Here is a 16,036-nt window from a genome sequence, read left to right on the forward strand (position 1 = left end):
TCCTATGGTATGGTATACACCCTATAGTATTGTCAACAGACTCAAAGAGCATACGTACAGCGTACAGAAAAGCTACAGTACATTACTGGTTGGAACTGAATAACCATAATGTGAATAACTACATTGAGGATTCGTTTTTTGCAAGTTTTTGATCTGCGAAAAATCTAAAAACCAAAGGGTTGCGTTTGTCAGACCAGACCTCTGTGGCCTATTAAAAAAAGGGACAATTTATTCTTGGGGAATAATCAGTGAAATATTTAATGGCTGTTGTAGCAACAGAATGAATGCAGAGATGAATTTGGTCACAACAGGGGTTACGACCATTTCAGTTTTTTAACCTGCTATATCTCCAGCTAACAAGATTCAAACGCGCTCTTTATACATTATTTAAGTGAGTTATTAATGCAAATGTAAGGCCATGAACACTGGAATCAGACATTGTCTCTAGTATTAATATAACATTAGAAAATGATCTGTTGGACAACGACTGCATGCAGAGTTTTAACTCCTCTCCTAATGTGTAGCTGGTGTCTATAAAAATAGCCTTCACTGAAGTAGCCTTTATTTTAGCCTTTGTCCCTGTGATGGACATCAGGTCTCCATGAGACAGTGGGGCTGTGACATGGATTGATGATGACCTGGAAGAGGCCTGGAGCTTCCGGTGCTCAAATTCAAGCTTGAATTCACCGCCACTGGTGAGGAGAATTGCACAGCAAACCTACTGGTCTGCTTCTAAGACAACCACGGCTTCTCTCTCTCCTTCATGGCGGAGCAGGGCTGCGTATAGTTTCAGGTGTAAAAGGGGGGTAAGTTAGCATATTTTATAGAGTTTATTGACTTCTGTAACGTGTTCGAGGCTTCGACCGAGATCAAGGAAATGCATGTGAATTTCGAACTTGTTAAAGGAAATAAAGTGCAAAGTGCAAACATGTACTTTGAATAATGGAACGAGTTATTCAATTATTTTTGTAGTTGTAGAATCATAAACCAGCCTTGATTCAAACTAATTTCCAAGCATCCACCCATAGCACGATTAAGATGTAGCAAGACGCCCTTACATAATGCTTCTATTTGTTTTCTCTGATTTCCTATGAAATAAATTATTAATAGTCAGGTAGCCTGTGATAAGCTTGAAAATATGAAACTTATGAACTAATGTTAATTGTTTATGATAACTGGTTAATTCATGTATTTGCAATGCAATGGATGCAATGGATTCATGAAAGTTACTAATTTGTTGCAAATTTCTTGAGACTTTTAATTATTTCCCTTGGGGTTAATGTAAATAATGTTTTTGTTTTGTTTTATTCACACAGTTGTCCATTACAATACATCAACTGTGAAAAGCATGAGGCCTATTATCAAAACTGTGTTTTTTTTTTAATTGCACACTGAAGCATACTCAATTAAATTCCAATCCAATTATTCTCTGCTAATTCATTTTTGGGGCTCACTTTATTTTTATTCTTTTGCAACTTTTGATGTGAAAGCAGATACAAACATCAACTTTACATTCATGCATAACGATAACGATTGCCACAGCTCTTCATCATATATCCTATTAAAGGACACGGTTAGCATGGCTATCCATTAAATACATACCCCTTATTGCACATTCAATAATATTACATGACACTTTTTAAATAAATGAAGTGTGCATAAGCTATTCAGCCAGTGTGATTAAATTGAATACATTTATGTGTTGTGATAGCTTACTATATCAGAATGGATAGACAGACATATTTGAATAGCTATTCAGTCTGATAGGAAAGAGAAATTACAGGAACATATTCATTATTTCACGTTTATCTCATCAAGTATATATTTAATAAATATAATTTTATAACTGCCTATGAAATCAAGTTATTATCCTGATTTAATTTGAGCTTTGAAGAAACAAACTAACAAAAAAGATACACACATACACAGGCACACAAACACATGATTTCTAAACAAATAAGGGACAACATTTTCCATTTTATTGTTATGGTGATAATGTCAGTCTCAAGTAATGTTTTTTTTTTCCAGAACCACAAAGATTTTCAATTATATTGCAAAACTTCTTGAGAGTGAAGGGACTTTGTAATGGCATGTAACGACATGATATTGTTTTCCTGTTCAACTTAAACTTAATAATAACTATCATTTATGTGTCATAAACAAACTATTAGTTCCTTATGCATAATGTATGAACACCATAAGATCAATGGGCTGCTAGTTAGTTATTAATGATATTCTAAATATTTATATCAGAGTTTTTATTAATGGGAATAGCTGAACAATAGTGTATGCATAAAGTTGATCATTAAAAGCATAACAAGTTCATGGAAAAGCTGAGTGCAAAATTAAAGGATACTACCTTTAGCATTTTACCCTCGTGTTACAGGCAGCTAGCGACAGCTACGCCCCCAGCCCTGTCAGCTCGAGGCCTTCCCTGACCAGGTGTTTCCCATATCTAATCAGTCCTTGTGCATTCTTCACTTTTAATTGCCTTTGTGTTGGCCTGTATCTCCTATAGCACATTTCTTGTCTTTTACTTTTCCAGAACGTCGGTTTGCACTGTGAAAATCCTTGTTTTTATTTGGTTAATTTTCCCTAGAATAGTGGTTCTGCCATTTTTTTTATCCGGATTTGTTTTCCTTTTGACAAGTAATGTCTGTTCTTTTGGAAAAGCTGTCTGCATTTGTGTCCAAGCGCTGAACTGTTACAACCCACTGTGAGAGTGGGTTTGGCAGCAATCAGAGATGTGCTTATGTTTTGTATTTTTATCTCCAAGTCTATCTTCCTCCTAGATGCAGGTTTTAGTGCATATCAAGGGGCCTGGCAGTATATATGATTAAACATGGCGCACTCCACCTGACCCGATCGATATCTTATTGATCACTACATTAATTAAGTGCTGTACAATGAGTCTTTGTATAGATTGATCTTTCTCAAGCACCTCACGTATGACAAAACCCAAATTGTTTTTCAGATATTCTGATATTTTCTAATTAAAGGACATTTGTGAAATGCAATCATTTAAGTAATATGCCATTTTTTTAATATCCTGAAGGCTATGATATATGATTTTATGAAGATTAAATATGCATGACTTTTATCTTGCTTCTCTGGAATTGCTTTGAAAGCCATTTTCTGATATATAGCAAGTTTTTACTAATTATTATCTTAAAAATAAGCCAATTTATTTTTAATTCATTGGAAGCCATTCGTTATTATTCAACTTTTACTCCATCCTACTAATAAACCTGTCTGCCTATGACTGGGTGTGAGCAGGACATTTGAAACCAGTGTATTGCGTGTACCAGTATGTCGCTGGTTTTCAGCGTGGGTCAGCGCTTCAAAGCCCTTGATGAGAAAGCAGCAGCAAAATAAGTGCTGCTGACTCTGAACAAAAACAAGAAAGCGCCAGTTTTGCTTTTTGACATTGGTAATTGGCAAACCTGGAAAGTTTTACTGTTTCCCAGTACGGTTTGCCCGCTTTCTTTCTTTGTCTTTACAACAACATCAATCTATCCAGACTTCAGTTCTTGGCAACTTGGCTTCAAGCTGTAGGCTAGGGGGAAAGACAAGAGACTAGACTAAGTCGACATATAGTCAAATATACTTTTTATCCTTTATTTTTTTATTTCAAAGGATAAAAGTTGCAATGTTTGTTTTGTTGTCAAGGTGAAGTAACTGTAGTTCAGTGCCTTTAAGCTGTGACGGTTGTGTGAGTGACATAATAGCTGATCGTTAAAATGGTTACATTTAAACTCATTTGGGTGTTGGGCACAGTTTTAGGGTAGCAGGTTTTACAAGTTATCATCTGGTGACATTTAAGGTGAATGACCGTGATACCATAATAGTGGCCAGTCTGCAATTGTGCAACCTTAAAATACATGTTTTAAGCTCTAGCACAGCACCCTTGGTTTGCAAACATGATGCTAACATACAAATATACACTGATGTTTGATATTGAATTGGTTTTAACACATTGTTCAGTGATTAACTATCCTGGAATTCCAGAGTTCTCGCGAGAGCACAATTTGAATTTGCTCAGCAAGTCACTCTGGGAACAGGCTATATAATCCCTCCCCGATAACCCTCTCCCAGCACATTAACCAATCACATCGGTGTATCTGATATAGGCGGGCCAAAAGTGTTGCTGTTTTACCGATCGGATACGGCTAGTCTTATCTATTGGTTAGCTCCGCTGGTCTGGATACGTCACCCCTTGTATTCTTCTGATTGGTCGTAGTGTTATCCAATTGCGTGCAGTGATATTTTCAAATGCATGCTTGGGGCCGCCCCTCGAGTTGGGCCATTTTCATTACTCGTTGCCAGACCCTACAGCTTTCTAGATGTGTGTCTGGATATCCAGGCTCGTGATTAACTTGGTCTAAACATAACATGGTGTGGACGTATCAGGGGCCTCATTCACAAAAGCTGCACAATAAAACGCATACATCACTCCGATGCAAAACCGTGTCGCCAATGGGATTATACAAACAACACACACAGCGACTTAATATTTTCTGCAACCTTTCTTGCACATTGTGCCATTTTTCAACAGACGGCCACAGAAAACAGAAGGCAACAGACTGGCTCTGGTTATGGATGTTATGTTACCCGTCCGTCTAGGGAAATACCAGCCCGGAAACACGAGGACGTGTCCCACTGCCAACTCCAAAGCCACACAGAATTATACCTCAGGCCACGCGGATTACAAATCAAAAGGATAATGTGTTCATTCAGGAACAAAAAAATAAAAAGGTGTTCGCAAAAGGAACACAAGGCTTGTTTGTGTGGTGCTGGAATTGCTGGGATAAAAAGATTTCTCCTCCACCTTTATTTACCTTTTATTCTCCAGCTGTCACCAGGGTACACAATTAACAGAAGCCACACCCATGCACACTGATAACCAATCACCGGTCACGCCCCAGTCATTCAGGCACCAATGAGAGGCCATAAGGCAACAAATGCCACAAACAGCAACCCGAAACACATAATCATACAAACGCGATTATGTAAACTATACATTGTTTAGTTTCCAACTGCATGGTTTATGACTCTTGATTAAGTTTTGACACGCACAGACCTTTATGGTGTGTAGGACTAATTTATGCATTCATATGCATTCAAACGTTTTACAAATGAGACTCCAGCTAATTTTGTTACGCTAATACAAAATTAATGGGATAATTGAAATTGTTTGTCAAGCACCTATTTAACTTAGACTCGGGAATTCCATTTAATTCCACTCGGTGGTGGTTAGCTAATCATTTTCCATAAAATCTGTTCAAAGATATCAAAAGACACACACACACACATCGTGTATTTTGAATATGCACCTCCATTTGGAACCTCAGAGCCTATTAACTATAAAATGTGTGCTGGCTAGGCAAGCTGGTGAATTGGATTGACCAGCAATGTTGCTAATCAGCTTATTTAAACATTAAAGGCAGACACATCACCGATAAATGGTGAATAATGATGATCATCCTTGAAGAGTTGGCAAGCACATTGCAGTCTCTCTCTCTCTCTCTCTCTCTCTCTCTCTCTCTCTCTCTCGCTCTCTCGCTCTCTCTCTCTCTCTCTCTCTCTCTCTCTCTAACACTTTAGAAACAAAAAGCATATGTATCATCAAGTGTGGTATATGGCTGTAAATTATAGCATTTTAAATCCAAGAGAGTGACAGATTTGAAATGGCAGATACATTTAGAATCTTGCCACCTGGTTCAGCTGCGGGATTCTTTGCATTGACAGGAACGTCAATGAGACACTTGTCACATAATTATACCATGACTACATGGCAAGTATATGCTGTGCTGTAGATACACATGGATCTTAATGTCATTCTATCTTTTTACCTTCATATTTCTCATGGCATCCACTATGCTGTGACTTGCATAAGACAAATATTATGGCTTCAACATTGTCTTGCTAACATCCATTCTGTCCTTGAGCTATCCAAGGGTGTGTGGTATTATTGAGTATGGATTTAAGTCCTTTTGAGCCATATCAAAGCAGTGGGAATATGAATATGTGTTTGTTCGACCTGGCTGATATTCAGTGATGTCTCTTTAATGGAATTATATTAGGTTCAGATGTGAATAAGTTGGGTAAGAAACTGACCGGTTTGAGAAAAAATGAAATGCAAGAGTACATGAAAAATGTTTCCTATCCAAGGACAAAAGCAGTTTTCATTATTTGCAGCCAGCTCATCAATTCTGCATTGGGTGCAATAGTTAATTCACCACTCTATTAAGGAATAGATGACAGAATTAAATTTAATAAAGAAAAAAGTGTGACAGAATTTTTGTCACAAAAGTCACAGCTTGTATTCAGGCTAGGGGGGGGGGGCTTCAGTTCTGCTTTATATTAGTGTTCTAAAAACAAAACAAATGGTCTGTTCAATGGAAAACAAATTCTGAATTCCTCCTAACGTGAAACTAAAGGGCCCCTTTTTCACCACCACGTCTGGGTGGACTCTACCACTTGTGATGTCACTAATTGGTAGGTTTTGAAAGGGCTTGTGATGGCTAATCACACCTGATGGTAAAATAAGGGCCCTTTAACAACACACAGAGTAGCACTAGCAATATCCCAAAGTGAAACAACTCCGAGCTATAGTGTTTCTTCCGAAAAACGAAACTGTAAGTGATATTACCATAGATCTCAGTCGCTTTTGACTCGCTAACATTGTCATTGTGATGCATAACATCGCCAAGCTTGTTAGCGGCTAATGAAATTAGCGCGGATGTGTCGTGTTGACTGATGACAGTAAAGTAATCAAACAGATGCTGTCCATGCTTAAAAGGAATCACAATTAGGATAGAATAGGACGACCCACAAGTCTCTCTTTTCTTTTTTGGGCCCTAGCCGATGATGCAACGCTCCATAAATATTAATCACATCACCCTTGCGTGTAGGTTTCTGAGCTCTTGAAACCAAGAAAACAATTAGGTGGATTAATCCAACGGCCTGTACTCTTCTGGTGCCGCCAATGTTAATATTTATTTTGGTTGAAGACAAGGCAGTACAAGTTTCGTGTTGGAAAATATGTCATACGAATGTGTATGAGGATTAAATTGAGGGGGAATAAAATAAAAGAGTTACTGTGTCTAAGAAACAGAAATAAAAGGTTTTTAGAATGACTGAATTGCCCTCACTCCAAGTTATGAAGCAAGAGATGCCAAACTGCATGAATAGTTAGCAAGTAGCTTAATGTCAAGAGTGTTCAACTGAAGCATTAAAACAGTAATGGACGCCCGCATTTTAATCCACCACTGCTTGTCTTTACTGTGGCTTCTGGATTTATTACAAATTAAAAGGATAGTTTAGTGGCTTTGGAGTTCGACTCCCGGCCGGAGGGGATTGGTTCTATGTGCACAACCTACCTGTAGGTATTGATAAACTGGAGGCCTGCTTCTTAATTATTAGTATCTGAATACACTGCTAGACATTTTGGATAAAGGCCTCTGAATCGTGAACAGTAAATTAGGAATATAAATTATTAACGCATTTATTATCCAAACTTCATGGCGGTGGGTTAAGCGGAAAAATTAGGTCAAGTCCTTTGATAAGGGATCCCTTAAGAAATTTAAGGAGACTTGAACCAACTTTTTATCATTTCAATTTTATAGCGTTTAATAACCTTTAGCTCAAATGCAATGGGATCATGTTCCACCCATCTTTTCTTAAGAAGAATGTGCCAGATGGTTATTTGTGTGTAAGCTCTGCAAGTGTTCACCTCTGGAGATTTATTCAGGTGTTTAATAACCCAGCACTCCGTCTTACGGGCCCAGGCCCACAACCAACTCATTATTTACATCCCACGGTGCGTGATCTAACGATTTAAACTGTTCACATTATTTACCAAGTGAAACGCTTATTCAACAAAGTGGATGACTGCAATGAGATGGGATGAACTTTTTCCATCCCAGGCAGCGGATTTGGGTAGTGCGATACGGCCGATGGGGTACAAGATACACAGTGAGTGTGTGTGAGAGTCGAGGATTCAATTGCAATACTCTGCGGACGCGTGCGAGAAGTTGACTCAAATGACTCCTCCACTTCCTAAAAAGTCCCGGCAGGAAATTCAAGAGGCAAAGTAGTAACACTGTAAACGGAGAGGTTTAACCTTCCCAGCATCCTTTGCTTGACATTTGTTGTACTCTCTGGCCTATAAATAAGAACGACAAAAAAAAAAAAACCTGAATAGCAGTTTGGGGTTGTGATCGTTTTAGCTTATACCCACAGGGAAGGTGAGCTCCTCCCTAGACCTCCAGAGATACATGGTCACACACACACACACACACACACACACACACACACCTACCTATCTTTAGGGGCCCTTGTATCCCTCTTGTATGTAGACCTTTTTCTATTACTCAAACTGACGCCACTTTTTTTTTTTATTGCTTCACCCCAAACTTTCACCACGGCAACTCCAAAGTAAGCGTGCACATTAATAACGCAATGTTGAACTCAAACTGTGCGAAAGAAACGCGAAACAGAATCAGATTTCTACAGTAATAGATCACGTTTCTCAGTCGATAACACTGTGCTCCATGGCAAGACGGGGCTTCAAATCCCATCAAGGTTCATATCGAGTGGTTCGTGTAGCCTGTCTCCGCCCCTCCACACTCACTGCTAAAGACATACATGCTAGGGTGCTTGGAAAACCGCACTGGGTCAGCACCAATGTATGTGTTATATAACCTGGGTGGTAAATAAATAATACATTCAATATTCACTACACACAATATATCCAGTGTGATTGATGGCCAGCCATTATTCATAAAGGTGCTGCTTTAAAGAGGTAAACATAGCATAAGCATCGTTGGAAGTTGAAAGTCGCAGTAGAGTACAGGCGTGCATGCTATGGTGACTAAACTATAAAAAGTGCATTCCCTATGGGAGTTGGATGTTTATCTACTTGCATGTTGTTATTTTTTACCGCAGCTCATAATTGATGTTGGCGTGGTCTCTTAAACTTAACATGAACGAAACAATGCTCATTCATTCATCCACCAAAACACACACCATAAAATGGACTGCAGAATCAAAGAAGTTGAGTTGTTTTGGTTTGACGTGTTGGAAGTATTTTAATATTCTGATTGACACTTTCATATTGGAGTAGGCCTACAAAAATGCATGGACTTTATGATTTTCAGTGGACTTGTTTCGGTTAACAACTAAGGTCAGCTTAACAAGCACAACGTTGTGACCTATTTAATAGGCAGGATTACTTATCATACTTAAACAGGTATTTTGTATAAATGTCATTGAAGTCTTAAAAATAAACTGCCACTTAAGCTGTACTTTTTACTCATGTCAATCACAGGAAATAAAATCATTAAGTGTTTCCTCTCTGCACCCATGTCTGCCTGCCGTGCTGCACACTAAACCCATCTCCTCAGGTCTAATCCTAATAGAGTGTTCTAGATTGTTTTGGTAGTTCTACATATTTTTAGCCCAGAAGCCAGTCGGTGGATTACGTACAAATGCAGCCCCGCTGGCCCAAAACAAGAGCTGCAGAGGAGTTAAAATTAAAAGGTGTCTATATTCCACATTCATCTAAACTCAACTCTGCTTTGAATTTCACGGCAAGGAAATGCATTAAAAATCATTGTTTTTTTTTTTTCTGGTGGTGCCAACCACTTTCAACAAATGTATCCAATGCAAGGGTTCTCTCTTTTGATTCACCATTCAATAAATCCAGAGATAAATCCAGTTTGCAATTCATTCTGACCAGTAAGTTATGCTCTAAACCAGGATCTACGCTCCCAATGCCTTTTTGCCACACACACACACACACACACACACACACACACACACACACACACACACACACACACACACACACACACACACACACACACACACACACACACACACACACTTTAACCCAGCCCTTCAATTAGCTTACACAAACAATCGTATATTCAGAAACACACACTCCGAGGCCTCTTCCAAGGACGCACTGGCGCGAGTGCGAAACGCTCTTTGCTTACAAAAACTGCTGGCATTTTCTATCTTTGACGTTGACAAAAGATCTTCCCACTCACACACCCATTCACGGAGACCTTCACCAATGCCTCAGAGAACTTGATGGCCCCAAACAACTTGGAATGAAGAAAAAGTAGTTTGAACTTCTCTTTGCATAAATCCATTGGATTTATATAAATTTCACAGAGGTACATTTATTTTGAACTCAAATTTACAAATTAATTGTTAACAACCGTTACCACCTACAAAACCTTGCTTTAACTATTCTGGAATCTGTTATGACGTATAATTGAATGAGCATTTATTATTCGTTAATTTGGCTGGAACTTTGACATTGGCCCTGGGAGGCTTTAGAAATACGAGAGAGCAGCCACAGTTAAGTTAATTGCTATTTTCAAAAGAACCCTTCAAGAATTAGCTAATTTCACTATGTAGACCAACATTGCCTTCATTATACAAATTTCACAGAATTAAAGTGTAATGTGTTTCAGATTCAAACTTGGATGCCAGGGATTTGATAGCAGCCCTTCAAAATTCCCTTAATTATGTTAGACTAGGTCTTTATCTTAATCATACTTCTGAGTCCAGTAATTATCAGTTGATCTTGTGGTTCCCTCAAAAACTATGTAAATAATGAATACCTGTACTGACTTGTTTGTGGTGTGCCAACTCTCTTTCTGCATAAGTTAGGGTTACAATGTTTGTGAATCTGTTTAGATGGACACATAAAAACTTGGTTAGCACTACACTATTAAAGTATATTCCCCAAACCTGCAAATTGCACCAAAAAATAAAAGCATTCTCATTAATGCCCTTCCCCCAATTCATCATTAAAGCAATTACATACAGAGAATAGCATTAACAGTTGGATATTAACTGTGGCTCTGGGATGAAATGGCTTCCTGAGTACTGCATCTCTAATAGGGCTCCCAGTATCATGAGAAGTATAATTGTCTCACTCCAACTCTTCATAAATCAACACTAGGGAAAATTAGTTCATCGACACATAGTGACACTGACTTAATTGAATACAACAGAGGTGAAGAAAAACAAAAACGATCCACGAAACTTTGCATCATATTCAAATAATTGACTTTAATCTATAAACAAAGTCTCCCTCTTATTTGATCCTGTGTTTGTGTTCATACGTGTCTGCCATGTATCACACTGATGATCCATGATGCAAATGTTTTTTTTAAGTGGCCACCGCTCGAGGCGAGAGAAATGCAATGAACAACGCAGGGCAGCCAGGGTGTTTGCTTGTGCCCCCGACAGACCCAGAAAAACTCAGTTGGCTGCATGCAACAACAAGTGAAGCAGTGGAACCAACCACAGTAATTGTGATTGCATCTGCCCATGCTACATGCTGGGCAGTGAGCAGAATGGAAATTTCGTGGCCCCAGAATTGAGTGTATGAAAGCCCCCCCATCACCATCGCACACCCTGTAATGGTCTCTCTCTCTCTCTCCCCTCTCTGCTTTTCTCTTTAATGGTTGAGTGGTGTGGCCGTGTGTGTTATTTGGAGATTACCAAGAATGCCTTTAAGTCCTGCTCTGAAACGCTGAGAGTGCTATCGGCACGTCACAGCCAAATAAATGAATACATCAAAATAAAATAAGGCCCAGTGCATCGGAGTCCCCACACTTCTATTGGTCGTGGCCTAATTGGATCCTCCCGGTAAGTGAATTCTACCAGACCACCACAATAGGGACTTGATTATTTGTCATCAAATGCATTCTCTCCCTTGATGTGCCATTCTTCTAAACAGGAGACGGAGGAGAATGAAAAAGGACTCGCATATTTACAATTTAGTTTTCCCTCAATGAATACCTGGTCCACTGAATGCAGATAAATGGACCGCATGAACACTGCACTCACAGCTGGAGTAGAGAAACCATATGCAAGAGTACGTTCTCCAAGACAGGGGGTTCAAAACCGCCATTATTGAAATTTAAAGCCTGACGTGAAAACCTCTCCACGACCCTCCACTTTGTGGGACAGATAAATAAAAACAAAGTGTCTTTCACTGGCCAAAACTTAACCTAAGGTCATTTCTATGTACTGCATACATGCAGTTATTTTCATGAAGTTCCCATCAAGTTCCCAAGCAAACTTACAAAATATATTCAGTCTCAATGTTACTTTTTTTTGTTTGCTGCTGTTTGTTTACAAGGTGACTTTTCCACTGCCCCGCATTCGTGCTCCCCTTAAAACATTTATATTATCATAACAAAAGCAAAAATGAAATAAATAACGGTGACTCTTCTTAAATAGAAAAGTAGAAGAAAGTTCTCGGATAAACAAAGCACATATCGCTTGAAAAGCTTAAATATAAATCTCTAAAAGTTAGACTAAACCAAGTACACAGACAAGACAGAGCCTCTGTATAGAAAGTCATTAAGGGCCTCCAAATCCACCAATAGTAAGTGATATTAGCTTCACAGTATGATACCGGAGAATCAGTCACAGAGTAATTGTCGTGGATGGTGTTTTTGTTTTCAATGTTGGGTGTCTTGTTGCATCATTCACTTTATTATTTTGATAATAATGGAGCATTTTGAAGGAGAGTATTATATTATTCTATTAATAGTAGAAACAAGTTATTTTAAATCAGAGAAAATATTAATTTCATACAAATCTAAAGCTATTTGTGTACATATTAGGGCTGGGCGATATGGCTGAAAACTGTATCACGATATAAGTGTTTCATATCGGTCGATATCGATAATTATTGATAAAAAAAATGTTTAAAGGACCAGGAGAAAAATATAAACGTAAACAGTTTAATTTTAAACTTAACCTTCCCCTGATTGTAGGCAGACAGGGAAAAGGAATGTCAACACAACCATGGAAAACTCAAATAAATATAAACATAAGTCTGAATGAAAATGAACATCACAATGAAAACTTAACAATTATCAATTATAAAGTGCTCAAAAACATGTGCTATAAAAAAGTGCTCTAAAAACATTTGCAGTGTTAAATGTAAACATAAGAGATGAGATCATGAGATCACTATTGCATTACTTGGTAGGTGGATTAAAGCTTATCTTCAACCTAGAACATGGAACATATGGATGTCATTGTTGTTGGGACATGGAAATATGTCCAGTACTGTCATGAACCATCATCCATGTTGTAAAGATCGCTAGTTAGCATGTTCGCTAACTAGCGATTAGCGCCTATTAGCGATTTTGTTGTTATGCTTGCTATCCATTTTATAACGAAAATGCCTACATTAAACAGAATAATGATAATGCCATCAAAGGGGGAAATGGGACATGGAGATATGTCCAGTACTGTCATGAACCAATGCTGGCCACGACGCCTGAGATCTGAGAAGTACTATCTTCATATATATTATTTACAATTTCCTCACTCGTTGCGGTACTCATCGTGCTGTTTCTGTTATGAAACACACACGAGACGAGATGGCGCAGCCAAACTTGATACTGTTACATGATTGGCCATTGGCGTGTCGCTCCATACGTTGCTCTCCACAGGTATCAGAGGACGCGTGCCTTTGTTCACGCAACCAACCTTGCTTCGCAACCTCTGCTTCAAAGCGGAGCTAGATTCTTTGCTCCGTTAACTTCCAACGAGGAAATAAATTATCGAAACCTTCTATCGAACGCATTTTCTATTGATATTGATTACGTGTCTATCGCAATACATATCGTTATCGTTTTATCGCCAAGCCCTAGTACATATACTGTATATGTATACATGTACACAAAACCCTTGAGGTGTACATAATAATTACTACACACTCTTCCATATTCTAAATTGACTAAGCATAGTATTTATCTCAACAGAAGTGGTCTAGAGTGTTTCCTAAGAGACCATTCGGGAACCACACCTATAGAGGTAAACAACTTTGATAAGTCTAAACGTAGGAGTCTTCGTAGCGCGCTAAGAGTGGACATTATCAGGAAACCGGGCCCAGGTTAGTTTGGTCTGATAAGTTGCGATGGTTACTTAGCGGAGATTCCCTTAAGTCACGTTGATGGAACGGAACTATAGCTGAAAGTAGCGAGGCTAAGCGAAATAAGCCTGGCTTTGCCTTTAGCTTGGTTGATGGAATACCCCTCTGGTGGTATAATATGTCCCCTTTAAATAATCAGTGCTTCTCCTACCCTGTATATGTGGTTTCGTTCCAGGCCCCTAAAGCTGGTCATTCTGAGAGACAGAGGCTGGACTCCCGCACCTCAACAGCCAAAAACTGGCAGCCATGTTTTTTTTTAACACAACAGACTTTCTTGGAGATTAATCCCAAACAGCTGCTCATGCAGAATAATCCCTGTCTGACACTCACTCATGCGGTCAGCCGTCCGCACGCTACACTTACTGTATTTCCGCCCAAAAGATTGCGTCACAGACAACTTTGCCCACTAAACTATTTTATCAAGGCCTGCGTGTCTTGCCACGCACAAGTTTCTCACACGGCGTTTTCTCTCGCGGAAATGTCTCTGTCTGCTTCATGTAGATATAAGAGGCGCGGCCGCATGATGCTTCAGTGGACTTGGACATTTCAAGGCCTTGTTTCATTCCGTTATGTTTACCCCCGCCACTGCAAGAATGACAGAACAGGCAGCGGCAGATTTGCTCAATAACCATTCACTCCAGTCGCCCACAACCTGTCCGTCACTTTCTTTCACTGCGTTGCCGAAGATCTGTGCTTCAAATCTCAAGAGCATCCTTTTGAATACCTGCTTTTTTAATTTAGTAAATAATATTACTAATCAAATAACATTAATTTATAGCTAATGAATGGCCTTTTCAAAGACTGCAAGGTCAGTTGTGAAGTTATTTGTTGTTTGGTTATACCCCTATTCTTTTTTTTCCTTGGAAAAATATGTAAAGAATAGATGTAAAGTATGGTGAGAGCATGCCTGACTGATGGAATGCAAATTTCCTTCGTTGACCCTGACATATAACATTTACTCAGGTTTGCCGTCGCAGGCTTTGCCATCCTTTCAAATGCAATTTGTTGACAAATATTTTTGTTCTTCTTTTTCCTCCCGGTAGAAACAATCTTCTTCTACTTTCATGCTTGATCTATACTATACTAGGGAATATTTTCTGTTACTTGGAACTCAACCCAACCGAGTGATAAAACACTTTTCAGATTATAATTTTTAATCAAGACGTATGCATGTTGAACAAGCGTGTAACTATGTCGCTTTGAGACATAACTAATTGCATTTTAGAGCAATTGTGTTTTCTAGTTGTCACCTGTGTGCCTACCAATGGTAATTAACTCCCACTGAATCTGACAATATGAATATGCAAATAGGTAATATTTTCAAGCACTTCAAACAGCCAAAAAAGTATTCAGCAGGTATGTAATACGGCATCAAAAAATGATGTTGAGTTTAATTGAATAAGTTCAATCTAAAACATATAGAGTGTCAATTGAAGTCAGAACTAGAACGATACATTAGTATGCTGTTAATCCTGACTGTGTTGTGACTAACAATCATACTTAACCATAATGCTTAATTCAAATGTCACAAAATTTAACAGCATTATATTGCACATCATTTGAATTAAACCAATGAGCAGCACAGTTGCTGGTGGTCCTAAACACGCACAGAGATTTGCGTCGGTACATTGAGTCATTTAATGTTATAAGCCTTGCTGGCAAAGCATGCGGCTAACTCAACAAAACTCATCTTTATATTTGAACATGTAAATCCCCAGACTCTCTTGCTATCTCCACATCTCCAAGGCAAACACCAAAGTCACCACCTGTAATTTCCTGGCCAGTCAAAATGTAAATTCCCACTGCGTTGATTCATCATGATTATAATAAATCTCATAGTCTATCCAATTTTGACATTGGACCAATCATGAAACGCAATTTGATGAACTATCTGCAAACAGGGATGCAATTTCTCAAGTTGCTTTTGCCACTGCTCAGGCATACAAAAAGATGCATGAAATGGGTTTTAGTTGATGGGTTTTCCAGATGGCCTGAAGAGGGTTGTACATCATTACTTTTCTGCAGTCCACCCATCGCGCGGTTCGCCTGAAAAGC

The sequence above is a fragment of the Micromesistius poutassou genome, assembly GCF_964030765.1.
Source record: "Micromesistius poutassou genome assembly, chromosome: 18".
In the NCBI taxonomy this organism is placed as follows: domain Eukaryota; kingdom Metazoa; phylum Chordata; class Actinopteri; order Gadiformes; family Gadidae; genus Micromesistius; species Micromesistius poutassou.